This window comes from Cnephaeus nilssonii (assembly GCF_951640355.1).
Source record: "Cnephaeus nilssonii genome assembly, chromosome: 16".
Lineage (NCBI taxonomy): Eukaryota > Metazoa > Chordata > Mammalia > Chiroptera > Vespertilionidae > Cnephaeus > Cnephaeus nilssonii.
Genome location: NC_137087.1, coordinates 55,433,745 through 55,453,460, shown reverse-complemented (window position 1 = coordinate 55,453,460; position 19,716 = coordinate 55,433,745). Strand labels below are relative to the sequence as shown.

The window sequence follows — 19,716 nt, the reverse complement described above, 5'->3', positions numbered from 1 at the left end:
GAACCCGGAGGCCTGGATCCCGGCCGAGAGTGGAACGGAGTCGGCGCCGCGGCCTCAGCCTCGCCTCCCGCGCCCGCCCGGCCGCCCGGCCTCGCCGCACCCTCTCCCCGCGCTCCCGGCTCACTCACTCCCGGGGCTCCCGCTCCGGCTGCGCCTCCTCCTCTTCTTTCGGCTTCTCTTCCTCCTCCTCCTCCTCCTCCTCCTCTTCCTTCTCCTCCTCCTCCTCCTCTTCTTCCTCCTCCTCTTTCCCCACCTCCTCCCGCTCTGCCACCGCCTCCTCCTCCTCCACCACCACCACTCCCTCCGGGGCACCCGGGTCCCTGCAGAGTCCCCGGCCGGCGCAGCCTCCGCGGCGGCCTCCCGGATCCCGAGCCTGCTGAGCCCGAGCAGGTAGGACGGACGGACGGACAGGCGCTCGGATTTCTTGCGCCTAGCGCTCCGCTTGCTGCTGCCCCCGCGGCCCCGCGTCAGGGGAGCTGGGGTCGCCCCGGGAGCACCTCGAGGGTAAGCGGGCGGGCGGGCGGGGATTGGTCCTGGGCGAGCGCTACCAGAACCGTTTGGTCATTTCTACCCGCACCCACGGCGAAGTTGCAGGCGGCTTCCTAGGTGAAGGGGGAACCTGGGGGGGGGGGGGGGTCCTCGCGCAGCCCCGAGGTCTCAGGGTGGCTGCGTTTGCGATCCTGCTTTGCTTTCCTGTTTGCAAGTTCAGACGGAGTCCACGACTCTGCTGGGGCAGTGGGCTTCCTGCTCGCCCCCAAGGCTCACTATCTCTGGGACAGTGCTCACCCCCTTCCCCAAAACAGTTCCTTCTGTGGTATCTGGGGCCGAGGTCCCGAGGTCAGGGGAGAGGCTGTGAGGTGCTACTCTTATCATTCCGTTGTCGTTACTATTTTGTTAGTGTTACAATTATTATTGTTGTTGTTGCGTTGTTATTATTATCTATTATTATTTTGCCATCTGTTGTCCCAGGGGCGGGTTGCTGTGCAAACCTGGGGCTCACAACCAGGGACTGCAGATCGCATCCCCGGTTCCAGGCCGTGTCCGCATTTTCGAGCTCGCCTTGGGTTTTGGGATGATTTTAGGGCCGCGTTCCCTCGTCCCCATTGGCTCTCGCAGCGGCATAATTATGATCACATCCCCCAGGCTGCTGGCGCTGCTCTCTGTTTATTGGTGGTTAAAGATCTATTATCTATTCATCAGCCGCCTCTTTTTTTTTTCTTTTTCTTTTTGCCAATTACATTCTTCAAAAAAAAAAAAAAAATGAAGTACCAGCAGGTATTTTGCACTTTTACAATTAATGATAAAAAGAAATCTGGCATCCTTTAGACCATGACTTGGAAGCCCATGTCATTTCTGTTAAGAATGAAGAAATGCCTGTGTTTGGTGACTAGGTTGCCGTGAGACCCAGAAAAAGTCGATTGGGAAGGGGGTAGGGGTGGGGGGGGGAGAAGAGCTAAGTCATGTGGTCGAGGCAGAACCGCCACCAGATTTATCCTTGGAGGGGGCCCAGTTCTTAGGCCTTGCTCCCTCCTCTTCCCCAACTGCCTCCCTCCCCACCCTGGGTCTCCCTTGTCCTTCTCTGGTTTTACCTGCTGTGTATTTCTCCACTTTATTACAGGCATGGTTTGTTGGGGTGAGGGACCCCAAAAAGCCCTTCCAGAAACTCTCCAGGCAAGAGAGGCGTTAGGAGGGCGCTTTCTAGGCGCCTGACCTTAGTGAGGGGCGGACAGAGACCATGTGTGCTGCCCCCTCCCCTCCCCCAGCCTTCCCTGGGAAATTCACACACACACACACACACACACACACACACATTCACACACCAGACAGGTGTGGGTTTCAGTTTTGTCCTCACACAAAAAACCCGCCCCTGTCTCAGGCTGCAGACCGCTGACACCAGCTCTGGGCAGGGGTCCTGGCTGGGTTTTCATCCTTATTGGGTACTCACGGCCTTGCTTTGCAGCCCTCTTAGCCCCCATCCTTTTCCCAGACCCAGGGATGTCGGATGTTCGATCCAACCTCTTGGGGTGCAGTGCATGTAAAGATATACCTCTCTGGGGCCTGTACCACCACCCTCCAAAAATATTTTCTCTAGCTCAGAACCCCCCTCCTTCCATTAGGCTGTAGGGACAGACACCCCACCGGGCGAGGCCTGCTCAGGTCCCTAAGTTGCCTGGGAGGTGGAGGTCTTTCAGCTGGGCCAGCCCGCCAGCCTGGAGTGGAGGTAGAGGTCAGCCCTCCATCTCCAATGCCAGAAAGAAACACCCAGCTTAGGCCGGCTGTACGATCCTGGGGTGAAAGGGAGAGAGCCCCCTTCTTCTCCGTGATGGCTCTCCAGGAAGGCTGGAGGGTCAGGCTCACCCTAAGGCCCTCCAAACTGGGCCTTAGGTTCCACGTCGAAAACTGGGGGCACTAAAAGCCTGGCTGCAGGGCGGGCAGTGACCATACATCGTGCAGTTAGTGATAGTGACCTTGGTGGGGATATAAGAGCAGATGACCTTGAGGGCATCCTTCAGTGTCTCCACCGTGTGTGATTCCTAAGGGTGTTTCCCCTCTTTGAAAACTTTCAGGCTGAGCTCTAAGGTGTAGTGGGCACCCCCTTAAACCCTTAGCCCTCTTTGACCAGAATGTGTCTGGAGTCCCTTTGGAGCCCAGACCCCTCAGCCTCTCCCTCCAGGGGCAGAAGGCCCAGGCAGCTCACAGCCAGGTCTCTGCTAGCAACATCCACTGCTGACCGCCCGCTGACCGCTGACCGGGCCTCACAAACCCTGCCAAGAGGGTCAGGTTTGCCCCAGGGACTCTAGTTGCCGGGCGGGTGGGCATGGGTGTGGCAGCTGTGGGCTCCGGTGCCCGCCCTCCTGGCAGGATCAGGACTTGCCAGTTCCTCTGCCTCCCTGACCACTGGCCCCAAGCCTCGCCTGGGCCCCCAAGAGGGGAAAGTGGGATTCCAGGGAGTCAGGGACCCTGGGAAGCCCGGGAAGCTGGGTAATCTATGCTAACTCATGCGCCCCGCCTTGAGATGCTTGGGAAGGTCTGTGCAGCCCCGCTCCTAGGCTCCTGCGAGGCGGCAGGTGTGGGGGAGGGGGAGCGTGCGGGGATTAACTAGGAAAGTAGAGAGTAACTCCTTAACCCGACTGGCCGGTGGAAGGCAGCCAGGGCCCAGGACACCCTGGACTCCTCTGGCCTCCAGTCCTTGGCCTGGGCGGCTGCGTTCACATTACTGGTGGCCGAGGCCTCGCGGAATCCAGCCCCTCTTTGTTCCTTAGCTGCCCTAGGAAGGTGAGCGCTCGTACAGGCAGCATGTAGTGGGAGAGGGGGATTTCTGGGGCTCCTGATGGAACAAGGGGCCCCCTTTCCCCATGTCCCAAGCCCGGGGTTGGGCGCTGTAGACTCGGGAATCTACGCTCTGCAGGCAGCCAGACTAGCAGACGCATAATGAAGGTTCTAATCTTGGATCTGGCACTTACCGACCGACCAACCGAGTGATCTTGGGCAACATGGCAACCCCTCCGGACCTCCACTTTGTCCTCGGTCAAAATACAGCCAGCGGGGCCTACGAGGTGGTGGAGGGCAGGAGTCAGGCCTGTTTGGGGGAGTGATAGATCCCTCTACTTTCTCGTGGTAATTACATGTCTGTAGTCGTTTTTTCAAAACTCGTAGAACTAACTGTACACGACAAAGGGTGACTTTTACCCTATGGAAGTTATACCTTATTATCCTGTTCTCCCCCCCACCCCCACCCCCCAAAAAAAATCAGGCAGGGGTGAACTTGGGCAAGTTACCTAACCTTTCTGTGCCTCTGTTCCCTCTTCTGTGACATGGGAGTCAAGAAGAGCATCTTGGCCCTGGGGGCTGCCCATGAGACCAGCCACGCAAAGTGGGCAGGCAGTGCCTAGCACACCGCGAGCTGCAGTAAAAGTCACCTCCTGTCCGTCCCTGATGTTGCTGTTGTTACTGTCACCTGCCCACCTCCAGGGCTGGTGGCTGGACTTCAAGGATGAACAAGAATCAAGCTGCACAAACATAACCTACGGCTGGCCTCATGCTCCTGCCATGAGCATCTCCATGCTCCCTAAAAGTCCAGGACTTCCCTAGGGAGCTGTGTGGGGGGGGGGGGGCGGGGGGGTGAGAGAGGCCTGGATTCCTGGTTAGTGGGAGGAGGCACTGAACGCGGCAAAGATTTCTGGGGGTCGCCCCAAACCTTCTGCTCTGGGTGCCCCACCAGGCTGCCTGTCTTTGGAGGAGCAAACAGCAGTGCTCCGGGCCCTGCTGGGCCTGGGGGGTCCGGGGTGCGTGCGTGCTCAGGTGCTACCTGGGGTCACTGCATGTGTGACCTCCGCGTTCTTGAGCCTCGATGGTTTTCTCATCCGTGAAAAGGAAATGCCAATACCTTAACAATCGTTGAGAGGAGTGCGTGAGCTATGCTTGGCGGGGTCACTATTCATCGAAGGTTATTGTTAGGCCGTGGCCTCCTGGTGCTGTCCCGGCCACGCAGCGCACCCTGCCCACCCAGCTCCCAGCGGCTGAGACCCTCTGGGTGAGCCGGTCCTGAGAGCCCGCGCCGGGCGCCCGCCAGGCAGCGGGAGCGAGGCCATCGGCGAAGGGGGAGCCCTAAGCTTGCGAAAGGTGTGCTGGGATGGGGAGGACTGGGGGCCGGTGAAAAATTCCTTCATCCCACTCGGATGCCCGGTCCCTGGGCCTCTCCGGACGCGTAGGGCGGCGGAGGGAAAATGAAAAGAAAAACGAAAGCCTTAAAATGTTTGACAATTGTTATGTCAAATCCCTATCTGGCCTCCTCCCTAGAGGCCGATGGCCAGGCGGGCGCGGCGGCCTGGGACCCGGATCCGCGAGCGCGCAGCGGCGCCTAGTGGCGAGGGCCGGGCGCGCGCAGGGGACCCGCGGAGATTCCGAGGTCCGTGCGCACGGGGGGTGTGCTGGGGCTGCGCCCCACGGTTACGCTCTTGCCAGGACCGCAGTCCCGGCCAGGAGAGGAAGTCTAAGGAGGCTCCCCGGCCACCGAGCAGAGGGGACGACTTGGAAATGTGTCCCCGCCCCCTGCAGCAGCTCCAGCGGTCCGCTGCAGAAGGCACCATCCACGCAGGAATTCCAGCCCCACTCCTTCCGAAGGGCGCAAAAAACGGGGACAGATTCTGCTCCAAAAAGGACGAAGCGGTCAGGATGCCCTGTGCCGGGGCGATGGCTAGCTACCCCGCGCACAGGGGGGCGCAGCTCCGTGCCTGAGGTCCCAGGTCGCACCGCCCAACTGTGGTAGCCCAGAAAATGGGCCCCTAACGGCCTGCCCTGGGGTGGAGTCCGGAGGGCTGGGTTGTGCGGTGCGACTCTCCTAGCTTCGCGCCCCCTCGTGGCCGGCCGAGGGCGCCCGCAGAGGGGTCCTGGTGGTGACTGCGGAGGTGGAGTTAGATCGCCCAACTGGGAGGCCGCCACAGCCCCAGACTGGCCCAGGTGACCCCCCCCCCCACCTCCTCCCGGTCAGTCCCGAGCAACCTGGCTTCTCCGGTGAGGCGAGGCCGTGGAATAGGCGCAGGGTTCGCTGGAAAACCCTTGCGACATCAGTCGCGTGATTGTGCGGCGTTCAGCTTGGGGGCTGAGCCCTCGCAGGAGAGTCTGGGCCCTGAGCCCCGCCCCTGATGCCCGGGCTGCAGGCAGCAGGCGCTGCCCTTCTCTGGACATAGGCAGCAGCCTCTGAGCGTCTGGGTCTCCGGGGGTCTGTCCGTTTGGAGAGCCAGGGACTGCGCACTGATGCGTGGGACCGCACGCAGGATCTGACCATCATCCCTCCTTCATCACGTTGAAACTCATCAACCCTCACACCTGCCCCGGTCTGAGGCTTCACTAGGTCCAGGTCTCTTTCTGCCTCACCTGCCTTCAGATGAAAGTCTCGGGCCAAGTGAGGACAGAGAGGGACAGACAGACACAGACAGACAGGCAGGAATTCGCGAAAGTGGGTGCTCTCGCTCTGGCGACTGCCAGGGCGAGGGTGGAGACAGCTCCAACCCCCCTGCACTCGCCCCCACCCCGTTGTGGGTTGTCCATCTCCCCTCTGGAGCCCCAGAAGCGGCGGTTCCATTGGGCCACACGGGCACTGGCTGTTGCTCCCAGAGACAGACAGGTGGCTTCCACCGGCCTTGGGCCGCAGGTGGAGCAGGGACGCACCTTCCGACTCCCCTGGGCCGCCTCCCAAATCTTCTCATCTGAAACGGCTCTCACCACCCGTTGCCGGTTTTGTAGCTTGGGGTCCAGTCCTTTAAGGAGCTTCTTGGGGTTACAAGCGGCCATCCACCTTGGACGCCAGGGGTGACTTCTGAAATGCTGGCTCCCATCAGCCCCTCTTTCGGGAAATGGTCCCTTCTTTTAGAACCTCCCCGTTTTCTTAGAAAGGGGATTGTGGCCCCTTGAGGACAGAGGGAAACTGCCCGCCTTTTCTCTTGGCCGCGGAAGATCTCCCTGAAGTCGGGGGGGGGGGTGTGTGGGGAAGACTTAAAAGAACAATTCCACTCGCCTGTGCCGAGTTTTAGCGTTTAAAAGCGGGTTTGCTCATTCACGTGATCGCAGGGAACCGCACGATCTGGTGTGGAAGGGGTTAGGGTACCCATTCTTCGGATGAGAAAACTGAGGCTCAGGCAGGTTACACAAAGCACTCTCACCTCTTGGCCGCGCATGCCTTGGTCACTCCAGGGGGAATCCTAGGACAGCCCCTCCCCCCCCCCTCTGCCAGGCCCTCCCCCCCCCCCCAGTTGCCAGACTCCTGCATTTAAGCCAATAAGAAAAGAGGGCGAAGAGCCCTGACAGGCAGCCGGGGCACCCAAACGGTCTCGGTGGGGAGGCTCTGGCAGGCCAGCCCTTCCGGGTAACTCCCATGCTTGCTTGAGCCCACTTGCCCACCACTGCCCTCCAGGCCCCTTCCCCGGGCTCGGGCCTCTCCGCAGTCCCTCCTGGGGCCTCAAGCCCTGGTGTGGGACTAGAGGACCGGCAGTGGCCACTTGGAGGCCATGAAGGAGGGGGGATGGCCCGGCGCTCCAAGGCCGAGACCAAGACTCCCTGCACTCCGCACCCTCGCATTGTTCCTGTGGGCGACGCAAAGCAGCCCTGAAACCTCCCTGGTGCCCAGGAAGGGTGCCTGCCCCCCCTACCCCCATCCCCCCTCCCCTGCCGACAGCAAAGCAGGAGCAGGGCCTGAGCTCCCTGGAAGCCAGCACCGGCAGGAAAGCCCCTCAGCCACGGACCTGTGTCCCTAGCTCTGCCCTGCCTTCGCTGAGCTAGGGAGACAGAAGCCCCGGGCAGGAGCTTGGTGGGGGGCGGGGCGCCCCCTCCCATGGGGCAGCTGCAAGCCTCCGTGGCCTGGAGGCCTTTCATTACAGGGGCCCCGTGGCCAGGCCGCCCCCAGGGCGAGCAGCAAAAAGCCTTCTAGTTCAGGCCCACAGCTGCCCTCTCTCCCTGCCACACTCACATTCCGGGCCCCTGATTCCCGGGGTTTGGACACCAGGCCCCGCTCCCTTATTTGCGGCTGATCTCCGGGACGCACCGCGGGCGGCTTCCCCTATGGCCCTGCGGAGCCCTCGGCCGCGCGGCCAGCCTCTGGCGGCTGGAGGAGAGGCCAGTGAGGCCCGAAGGGACCTCCAGGAGCCTGCAAGCGATCGAAGCCAGGTGGGGCCTCTGAGACCTCCCCGCTGGGTCCGGTGTGACCCCCCCCCAACCCCCCACCCCTGGCAGGGACCCGGAGAGGCCCGACCTCAGTCGCCCTGCGCTTAGCCGGCCGCCAGCGGCTCGCCCGGGGCTGCGCAACAAAGGGTGGCATCGCGGCGGCGCGGGCAGGGACCTCATTGGTTCAATATTAGCTTTTCATTCCAGTCTATTGTGCCCGTCTGAGATAATATTGACTCTGAGGTGAGAGCCCACAGGCGACCGGGCTTGTCTAACACTCCGCCGCGGGGCGCCCGAAGGGAAGAGGACCGGGAGCGGAGAGCTAAAGAGACGGCAAATAACGGCGGCGCGCGCGGCGGGCGCCTCCGGCCACGGACTGCGGCCCGCGGCCCGGCAGCCGGGCGCTCCCCGCCGCGTGCGCCCGGCCTCTCGCCGGGGATCTACGGGTCCGGAGAGGGCCTGGGGCCCGCCGGCCGCCCCGAGGAGGGGCACTGAGCATTCCCATGGGAAAGAGCCCTCGTTTAACACGCACCCCGTTTTCCCAGCCAATTGATTGGCGGCTCCGCTTCTGGGGAACCCCGGGGAAGAAGGAATTCACACGCACGCCGCTGCAGTTCGCCCCAAAGCCAGCGGCGGCCACGGCGCATTTCCCCCTCTCGCGCGAGGCCATTCGTTAGGGTAACTTCTCTGCCGACGCGGTTTTCCGCTCTCCCCGGCGTGGGAAGAAGAGCAAACGCACGCAGCCGCGGTTAGGCGGCAGGACCTGCGCGCGCGCGGCGGACAGAAACGGCTAGCCGCGCCTTTTGCTTTTGCTTCGGGCCCCCTTGCAGCCCCTCCGCGGGTTTCCTAACCGCAGCGATCAAGGCGTCTTGCACAGAAAGGTTCGCTTCCATTTCCAAATGGCCTCCTCGTGCCTGCGCTGGAAAAGGCGCTTTTTGCATCTGAGACAGACCCCCTTCAGCTTGCGGCTCCCGGGACCCACCGGCAGCTCAGGGCTGGCGGTGCGGGGGAGCGCGGGGCCGGGGGCCCTGGGGACCCCCCCCCCCCCAGCGTGACCTCTGGAAGAAAGATCATCTGCTCACTCGGCTGCTCCTCCGAGGCGGAGCGGGCCTTTAGGAATCTTTACATCCACCCCAGACACGTGGGCGTGTGGGGACCTGGAAGGGGCAGGGACTGGGCTGGCAGGCAACAGCCTGGGGGGAACCCTTGTGCGCCCCCCCCCTGCTTCTTCCCAGGTGCCCGGTGCTGAGCTGAGGCTCAGGGATACCGACCTACAGCACCTGGACTCTTTCAAAGGACGACATTCTGCTGACTGTATATGTGACCTGTAACACATGACATACACGTAGCCCATGTGTATTGTCTGTTATTTAACCTAATATGTATTATATGGTTTCATCATACGTAGTATTTAACCTGTATTTAACAGCTAGTCCCTATATTACATTAGTATTATATTACGTATTTAACGTGTTGTATGTTGTATATAGTTCTAGATCTATATTTCCATCTATTTCATTTTTTTATGTATGTGTGTAAAAATATCTGGGGCGCCTTTAATCTCCCTGCAAGTACATACTTGATCGTTTGAATGCAACGTTATAAACTCCTAATCGAAACCACTTTACCATCGGCGATGTCTTTATAACAAATACCCCCGAGTCCAATTTCGGCACCAGGGGAAGGCGGGGCGACGTCAACTGGGCGGAAAGGGACAGCGGGTCCCCTCGGAAACCTGGTTTTCCAAATGCCCGTTCCCCCCGGGACAGAGGAGACCGCGCTCCGGCCCGGCGCCGCCTCCCCTCCTCGCTGGCGCAGCGCTGGCGGTTTTGGTTTTGAGAGAGGCTGCTTAGAGCCTCGGACGGTCCCTAAACCGGTGTCATGAATTAAAAATGAATCGGGGCGCGCAGCATATGCTCCGCCGAGGCGCCTGGGAGCGCAGCGAGGCCTTTCACCCCGGGTTCTGGGCTGCAGACGCCGCGCTGCCGGGATCCGGCCTCCGCGCCGATGCGGGCGCAGCAGCGCTCCGGGCTCCGGGCTCCGGCTCCGGGCTCGGCGGGTCCCCGCTCCAGCTGCCCGCCCTCCTGACCCCACGCCTGGGGGGCGGGGGGAGCTGCGCGGGGCTCGGAGCGCCTGCAGATCAGGTGGTCCCGACTCCAATCCGCTCCTCGTATCGACTCCGAGCTAAAGTGCGCGGGCAGCGGGGCGCTCCGGCGAGGGCAGGGCCAGGTGGGCCGGGGGAAGGTGAAGTCGGGATTTCAGATGTCCCTACGTTATCGCTGCTTTAGAAGGCGGGAGCCTCTTAGAGATCCAGCGTATGGAGGGAAAAAGGAAAAGAGAAGGAGAAAAAAAAAATCGAAGTCAGGTGTGGCCCACGAAAGGATCAGAAATGAGAAATAACAACTTTACACACAGACGCACAGAAGGCGCTACTTCGGAGGCCTGGGAGTCAGGAAGGGAGGTTGAGGTGGGGGAGGGGCGCAAGAAAGACCTTGGGAAGGGGAAAGAGGGGGCGTGCTGTGGGCTGTTTATTTCTGGGAGTCCCCCCCTCCCAGTGGCTACCTGGGGGGAACAATGGCAGAACAAAACAGTGAAATTTGGCTCGAACCTCACCAAGAGGTTTGGGCTCCCCACTTCCAGCAAAACCCCAGACTCAACGAGACCCCAAGCCTGCCCCTGATCTAGTCGGACCCTCAGCCTCGGCTAAAGGTTTTTGTGGACTTGGAGGAGGAATGCACGCTGTGCCCTCCCTGCCCTGTCCAGTGACGGGCCGCCCAGCCTCTCTGCTAAGACCAACAAGGGATGGGGGAGTGGGAAACCTCCCGGGCCTGTTAAAATACAACAACCGACCCTTCCCCTGTCTTCCCCTTCCCCAGGGGCCGCAGCCTCCTGGCCTGGCTGCGAGGGAGGCCTCTGAACACACACAGGACGCCAAGCGGATCCCAGTGCCAACCATGTGGGTGTGCATCTCCCCCAGATCGGCTTGGCACCTCTGGCCGGTCTGCAATGTTTTTCCATCCAGGTGATCCATCTTGCCTGTGCCCAGCGGCTGAAAACTTTATTCTAATCGTGTTAGCGTCGGAGTTCCATATTTCTGCCCCTGCTCTGAGCCCCCGTGATCCCGGTTTTTAGGGGCAGCTGCTTAGGGTTCCTGGGAACAAGGTGCTCATTCGTCCCCCAGGGCATCTTGCAAGAGTGACCGACCTTTTCTCTCACTGATGGCACCTGTCCCAGGTACTGTGCTTCGTGCCTGTTCAAGGATCTATCTCATCCTGTCCTCCCAGCAATCCATTAAGGTATGTTCGTTCCCACTTTCCAGATTTAAAAAAAAAAAAGTGAGGCTCTGACATGTTGAGGCGTTCACCCAAGGTCACACACACAGCTAGTAAGTGTGGGAATCTGGATTCCAACCCAGGTGTGTCTGACTCCAACACCCCCCCCCCCATGCCCCTATCTCTTATTTCCTTTAAAATACCCCCTTTGCCCCATTGAGGAAGTTGGAGTCCATAGGGTGAAACAAGAGATAAAACTTTGCTAAGTCCCCCCCAAAAGTCAAAAACCATAGGCATAGAGCCTGGATCCGGCATTCTCTCTGAGCATTTATTTCCGTCCAGAAGTGATCACACACGTTGGCATCAGGGAGTGGATATGGTTTACAAAGGCCTTGCTCACACTTCACTTTAGTCACCTCGCCGACCAACCCCGTGAGATGGATATTGCCGTTAATACCCCAGATCAGGGAGGCAGAAACGGGCTCAGTGAGGTTAAACAATGTGTTCACTGCCCAGCCAGCTCACCCAGAGCCCTGGCACCAGCCCCGGGCCGGCCCATTCTGAGCCTGCGGGCTCTGCAGACACCACATATGGGACCATTTAACCAACGGAGTTGGGCCTTGCCTTCTGTTGTGAAATTGCTAGGTGGTTTTCTCTTTGTTTAAAGTGTTTCTGCAAATATTATTTCAGGACTCAAAACTTTCGCTTGATGCCTCTCTTACACCCATTCTTTCTCCCTGTAGGCACCCAGCTGTGTGGCAGAGCCATAAAGGAAACAGGACAAGAAGTTGCCCCTTATGTGTGTTCCCATGATAGTCGGAGACCATGGAGTATATGTAGATTTTATCTGCAATTGTATATTCTGCTCTATAACCGTTTGCCTTATGCACCTCACCAAAACGCAAATGCGGGATCAAAAGTTTAAAGTTTAATCATGTCTATTTTTTCATGATTCTAATAGAATTTTTAACCCTGGCTGTAAGTGATGTTTCTTCTTTGCTAAGATCCAAGGGGAAGCGCTTGAGGTTGGAAGAATCCTTTGGGCAAAGGGTTCCATATCCAAAAGAATAACCAAGACTCCAGACAGGAAATGCCTTGAGGAGTCTTTGACCTTGAGCTGATGGGACCAAGTACCTTGCCCCTAGCAAGAGCCTTGCCAGGGCTCCATCTCACACTCATTCTGACCCTCACTTACTCACTCTCCACAAGAGCCACATCCCCTCACTCCATAAAAAAAAAAGAAAAACCTTTATTTTTGTCTCATAATTATAAAATTATGTGTATCTATTTTTTTTATATTAGACCAGATATGAAAAAACAATGATCACTTAAATTCCCACATCTTGGAAAAGAAATTAGATTATATCTATACCTTTTTGTTATCATTGTTCTAGTAAATAAAGGAAGGGGAACAGGCTCTGTGTGATTCTGTTTCTATGAAGTTTGTCACTGAATTCAGAGCAGTGGTTGCCCTGGGCGAGGATTGACTGGAAAGAGGGCTGTGGGTGAGCCAGGGAATTTGGGGGGGAGGGGGCGGGTAAAAATGCTCTAAGTCTTGACTTGGGTGATGGTAACACAGATGTAGACAACTGCCAAAACTCATCGGACTTAAGACCTACGTGTTTTACTATAAATTTTTACATCTCAATAAAGAAGAAAGAAAGAATCTTGGACAAATATTATAGCAAAAGACCTAAGAAGAAGAAGAAAGACAAGCCACACACAATACCTAGAATTTTACAGAAAGGGATACCAGGCTCCCCCCCACCCAGCCCCACCCCCAGTGCACCAGCTTCCCCCAGCCCGAACACTCTTTGCAGGCCTGCAGTTAAGTCCAAAGAAGGCAGTGCAATCTTAAGACCCTACTGGGGCTCACCATCTGCCAGACTCCTTTTTCCAATGCACTGCATTTTCTGACAGGGGTGGGGGTCCCTGGGAGCCTCACAAGAATCTGAGCTTGGGTCAGGAAGGATGAGCAAAGGTCGTAACTTTCGTAAAGATGATACCCCCGAAGTTTCTTTCTTAATCACTGTCTAGCACTCGGCATGTTGTACTTCCTAGGAACAATGTTATAAATAATGGTCAAGGTTCCAGATTTGTTCTCCCCCCAAAAATCTATTACACGCCTACTCATAAAACACAGAATTTTAAGCTTGGTAGGAACATAAGTGTATTGAATTATTGTGGTTGTGTGCCATGGAAAAATGGGAGGAAACTAAATCTCCCCTCCCTGCTCCCCCCTCCAAAAAAAGACAATATACCAGCTTTCTGCTGCCAGGCATTATATTGGCATTTGGGATTTAAAAATGAAAAGTACCTCATGATATTTTCCCTCAGGCAGCTCCCTGTTTAAAAGACTATCTTGTAAATAAATAAGTGCAATAAAATCGGATAGGTGTTGTGATCGAGGTTGTTATAATAAAGCAGAAAAATAGAGTGAGTGCTTGTTGGCAAAGGAAAACAAACACGTTTTTGAAGCCCTGAGAGTTGACGGGATACGGAATTAGATTAAGATCTATAGAGAGACCCTAAGGGGCCATGGGGCCCGTGGAAGGGAAGGGGCCCTAGATCCGATTCCACTTGGCATTGTACGTCTTCCCTTTTCACTGCGATCAGGGCATGTGTTTGACTTCTCCGGCATGCTTGGGGCTGGTTGTTTGTTTCTGACGTTTCACCTTATTTGAAGGGAGTAGAGGTGGACAAGACTCGCACTTCCAACGAGAACAGGAAAGAAAATTTAGAAGGTACATAAACGTCGGAGAAGGAATGTCACAGGTGGTTTGACCCAGCAGTGAGAGAGGAAAAAGCAGAAGCCCAACCCTGGGGAAGAAAGAAAAGGCCATTCTCCACGCCGGTCACCAGATGGTGGAGTTGACTAGGGACCGCGTGGTTGCTGTCTTGAAAGCAGAGTGGGTGAGGAGGCCCTGTTCCCCCCCAGAAGTATTGGACCTCCTAAAGCCACATATTCATTCATTCAGCCCGTTTTGTGCACTTACCATTTGTAAGGAAATTTGCAATTGACCTGCAATTAACAGGGTTAAAGATTTAGTGAATTACGGTCCTTGCCTTGGAGGACTAGTTAGGAAACTAGACAACTATTATTTAACGTGCCCAGACATAAACTCTCCTGTTTTCCCTCCTGATGCTGTTTTCATTAGTGAGTGGGGGGTAATAATGATGCAGGATCTAATAACTTCACACAATTGTTCTGACGATAGAATGCGATTAGGGTATAGAAACTCCTCTGTAAAATGCAGGCTTCAGACAAGCATTCATTGTTAGAATACTTTCCAGCTATGTTCTCCCCTTGCTGATCAAGTAGTCATTCAACCAATATTTACTGTGCGCTTGTGCTGAGCAGGCACTGTTCGGGCACGGAGCGGTGAAGAGAACAGACACAACCTCTGTCCCACGGAGCTGACATTCCCCAGTAGGACGTCTGCTGACATAAATAAAAAGATTCATCAGGCCCGGCTGTCGTGGCTCAGTGGTTGAGCATCGCCCTATGAACCAGAAGGTCATGGTTCGATTCCCAATCAGGGCACATGCCAAGGTTTCGGGCTTGATCCCCAGTGTGGGGCGTGCAGGGGGCAGCCAACGATTTTCTGTTATCATTGATGCTTCTATTTCTCTCCTTCTCCCTTCCTCTCTGAAATCAATAAATATATATATATTTTAAAAAGACTCATCAGCCAGTTAAGAGAGGCAGGAAGCTTAAGATCGTGTGTGTGTGTGTGTGTGTGTGTGTGTGTGTGTATCCACTATTTGTAATATTGTAAAATTGGAAGTGATCTAAGTGTCCCTTAATGGGAGACTGATATAAAATCATTACGATGCTACACAGAAAACTGTACAGCTATTTAAAAAATGGAGGTGGCTCCATTTTTAGTATCATGGAAAGGTCTTTAAGACCTATTAAAATGAGAGAAAAAAAAACAAATTCCAGAACAATACATAACATGATCCCATTCATGTTTAAAATAAACACTGCCTGCTCATGTCTTTATTCACACACTAATATGTAGTTACATGTGAATACTTAGATCTAAACCAGAGAGAAGTCCTGGAAAGAGACACTGTGTTGGGGGAAGAGAGAAGAACCCAGAGGGATGGTGTGGGCCTCCCACTTTGACTGACCACGATGTTAATCTCTGACCGCGAGGGTGCACTTACGCCTTGCTTGTGTCATTAAACAAGGAGACACACGCCTATGGGTGCCATTGAGTTACAGCGCTCTGCGTATGGATGACAGTCGTTACTCTTCTCATCTCCTTTAATGTTGTTTTAATGTCTGCAGAGAGATGTCTACACATGGAGGAGATGCTGCCAAAACATAAAAGGTGGAATTAAAACACGGTGTCCTGGCTCGGAAATCTTGCCTCTCCCCACCCCACCTGCAGTTTATAGTGAAACCTATTTTTAAGAGCATCCCGGGATGTTGGATAGGAATCCTTGATCTCCCAGTTCTGAGGCACATGTAATTATTTCACAGTTAAGTCGCTTCGGGATCTTTGCGATAGATATGACTTCATTACGAGAGCATCATGCCTCTCCCAGCAGTAATTGGGCTCTGGCCGAGCCAATGCAGGGGTTCTGGTATGTGATGGGTGGCTCCCAACAGGGTCCCCCTGGTTCCCAAGCCGAGTCATGTGGGCTGGCCCTCGCTCTGGCTGACCTCTGCAGACCAGCTCCTGCATCCTGGCCGAAGGTCTTCCACTGTCTCTCGGTGACCTTGGGCAAGTCTTCTCAGCCTCTGGGTCTCCAGTAGAGGAACTTTATGGCCTATCACATCATTATCAATCCTAAACCTCTGATGTTTATTGTGGCAAGTTGTTACAGGAGGAAACCACATTTGTTCACATGCACCCCGCCACGTGCTGGGACAGAGAAGCAGAAAAGCAAGGTCCCTGGCCTTAGGAGCCACGGCGGAGTCCAGTTCTTGGGGATGTTGACGCTGGCGAAACTGCTAGAAAGGTGGCCCGGGAACAGAAGCGCGGAGAGCCCCCTGCACATCTCTGCAGCCACTTGCTCTACATCTCTTACATAAAGCTGGCCTCTGTTCTCCCAGCCCCTTGTTCTGAAAATAAGGCTGTGGTCCCTCAAGGGGCTGGGCCACTTCAGGTCCCAGAGACGGGCGCACGTCGTGTTACAGTAGGACAAGAGTCTCAGGGGTGGAGACGGGCAGCATCAGGTCAGGGTGAGCTCCAGAAGGACTGGAGATGGCACCTGGGTTCTCACAGCCCATCCACTGATTTGGCAAGCGTTTATTGAGCAACTGCTATGTGACAGGCACTGAGCTAGACTGTGGGAGCACCGTGGGAACCAGGCAAACGTATGCCTTGTATGGCTCCGGAGCTTAGAAGGCTTTCCTGGGCAGGATGATACCCTCTGAGAACGCTCAGCTCTGTGCCCTTCCCCGGGCCCCCCCCCCGCCCCCCCCCCCCCCCCCCCGAGAATCAGCCCAACCAGTCTAAGCTGCCAAGGAGCAAAAGCTGTGGGAGGAGGCCAGGCATGCCAGACACCAGGGCAGGAGCCAGGGGTCGGAAGTCATCCTGAGATGAGGCCGAAAACTCCACAGTGCCCTTGGTCAAGGCCAGTCTCCAGCAAGGGGAGCTGGCTTCCATGGACTGAGGGTGGGTGCGTGGATTCCCTCCCAACATCCCCTCCCCATCCCCAGGCGAGCAGGCAAGCTGGCACAGGTACTGGCTAGCAGCCCCTGGAGATGGGGCTGGGGCGGCCCCTCCACTGCTGCGGGTTCAGGCCCCACCCTGAAACCCATTAAACCAATGCCTTGTATGTGAGCCCCTCCCAGCCAAGAGTGGGGGGGATGGGGTCACAACCTGACAGGTGGCAGCAAGTGGCATGCTCAGGGCTTCTTTGGAGGAGGGACTCTGTAGAAGGCCCCCTGGGAAGGCACATGGGCATTTCTTTAGTTATTGTCAGCTGAACTCAGGGCGACAGGCAGAGCCACGCCCTGGGAGCATGCTTCCCCAAAAAGGCTGGACATGGTATCAGTACTGACTTTTACCTTTGTCCAGGTGCCCGGGGAGCGGGCTTTGATATGTAAATCCAGTCAAGCACCAGGAATGCTCGGGCCTACTCAAGAATGCAAATAAGCTCCTTTGATCCTAAGTTTTGGTGATACTTCCTGGTATTTTGGGATATATAAATAAATGCCCTGCGTGGGCTCAGGGTCCCTGTCCCTCCATCAGAGAGGATGGCGTCCCACCTGGCTCCCAGCTTTGCTTCTATCTTTCTATCTGGTCTCTTTCTTTCTTTTATTTCTTAATCCCCAGCTCCTCTACTCAGGAACCGACCCGTTCCTTTTCCATGCTGGACGCGGAAAAGAGAGAACACCCTACAGGACTCTTTGGGGGCAGCGGGTGCCTTGGCATCAGGAGACCCAGAGCCTCTGGGGCTCATGTGCTGTCACCCTTGGGCAGGCCGCCTGCCTCCTCTAGGCACATCCGTCAGATGTGCGTTGTTTTTTATTATACAAATCACACATGATCATCAAAGATGTAAATGTGACAGAGAGGAAACAGTCAGAGAAGGTGCCCCCCCACCCTACCACCATTGACAGCCCACTGTGACATTCTTTTCAATATACAAGTAGCTCCCCCCACCCTCCGCTTCTAATGTATCCTAAGGGTACATTGTCGCCCAGACTTCCCCTCTGTCGGGGTAGACATCTGCCTCCTCCTTCAACCAACTGCATAGTATCCCAGCAGCCAGTGGGGCATCTTGTGACTATTTCCACCGAGTAACTCCCCTGAACTGGAATAACTGAATCAAAAATACGTCTTCACACCCTCAATACGTGGATATTATCATTCCCTTTGAAAATGTCGATGGCGATGAGTGAAAATATTTTTTTTCTGGTTTGAAACTGATTATTACTGAGGTTGAGCATCTCTTGTGTGTGTGTATGTGTGTGTTTAGAGGCTAGTTGTAGTTTTTCTGTGTAAAACTTGCTCGTGTCTTCCCAATTTTTCTATTGGAACGATGGCCTTTTTCTTATTTTAAAACCACGCTTTATGTAGTAAAGCCCTTGGTGGATTGCTTGTCATACAAGTTACATTTTCCCCGAGTTTGTCATCTGTGGAGGGGGGGTGTTTCCCGTCTCAACAGTTTAAGTACTTATGCAGGTAAAATTGATAAACTTTTCCTTTATGGACTCAGGTGTTTACCTCTTTTTAAGAAAGGTCTCTTTCCCCAGATTATGAAATTATTATTCTTCAGGTTCTTTGGCAACTTTTATAATTTTTTAAATGTGTGCAGTTTTCATACATTTGAAATTTTTTCTGTGAATATGGCAGGAGGTGGAAATCCACTCCCCCCGCCCTCCAAATGGATAACAAATTATTCCAACACTGTTTATGGAACAATGTAGCTTTTCTCCATGAATGAGAGTATAGCCTTTATCACACACTAGGTCCCGTGTATACATCTTATTCCCCATTAACCTATTTTGTCCTATCTTACCTTCTATTTTATTCATTAATTTATTCGGTATTCCTACAACATTATCATAATGATTCATTACTCTGACATTGTAACATCTTTTAAAAGCCAGTAGGGCAAGTGCCCTCTCATTTTATTTATTTATTTGTTTTGTTTTATAAAAATTGCCAATTCTGATGTGCCTATTTTCTTAGATGATATTTAGAATCAACTTGCCAGTGTGTGTGTGTGTGTGTGTGTGTGTGTGTGTGTGTGTGTGTGTTTATGGCCCAGCCCTCCCCTGATGAGCTCCCAGGCTGGCCCCGTGTCCATGGCTGTCCCTGGTGAGGTTTGTTCCTAGCACTGCCTGGTGCTTGCTGGGCCCGACCTCACCTCACTAGGGTCAAGAGGCCCAGGGCTCAGGATTCGGAGTGGGATGTTCTGATGGGAAAGTCTAAGGCAGTGGTTCTCAAACTTTCTAATGCTGCGACCCTTTAATACAGTTCCTCATGTTGTGGTGACCCCCAACCATAAAATTATTTTCGTTGCTACTTCATAACTGTAATTTTGCTACTGTTATGAATCATAATGTAAATATCTGTGTTTTCCGATGGTCTTAGGTGACCCTGCTAGCGGTTCTCATCCTGTGGGTCGCGACCCACAGGTTGAGAACCACTGCTGTAGAGCCTAAGACCATTGGAAAACACAGATATTTACATTATGATTCATTAACAGTAGCAACGAAAATACTTTTATGGTTGGGGGTCACCACAACATGAGGGACTGTATTAAAGGATCGAGGCATTAGAAAGGTTGAGAACCACTGGTCTAAGGCCATTAGCCTGAGAACTGACACGGGAAAGCTTATGTAGGCCCTTCAACTTGCCAGTTCTGCTCATCAGAAGATGAACTGGAATTGCATGAACCTTATAAACGAATTTGCGAAAGAACTGAAATCTTCCCACTATGTAGTCATCCCAAGCAAAAATGCAAGAATTTACTTTGTTTTGATTTTCTTTAATATGCTGCAATATTTGCTTCTACACAAGTTTTAGATATTTCTTGCATGAATTAGTCATTGTATTTTCAGTTTTGTGAGTGATTTATGCTTTGTTTTGTTTTTGCTATAGTGAATGCAATAATTTTTCATTTTATATTTTCAACTTGTTATTACTGTTAGATGAGAAAACTATTTAGTTTGCATCTGGGAATCCTTGTGAACTCTCTTATTGTTTCTATTAGGTAATCAGTTGAGTCTCTTGCATTTTCCATTTAAAAACTGCTTTACTTATTACCGAAGTAAAGAGTGTCTATTGTAGAAAATGAAGACACACAAAAGGAA

At 54.4% G+C, this 19,716-nt stretch overlaps 1 long non-coding RNA gene across 1 annotated transcript; it reads left to right on the top strand.

The window, feature by feature from the left end:
• The first annotated feature begins 234 nt into the window (after positions 1–234).
• LOC307112788 lies at positions 235–17,962 on the top strand. Its single transcript, XR_013814752.1, has 3 exons — positions 235–390; positions 10,536–10,955; positions 11,675–17,962. It is a non-coding gene; the product is annotated as an uncharacterized lncRNA (long non-coding RNA).
• The last annotated feature ends 1,754 nt before the right edge of the window (positions 17,963–19,716 follow it).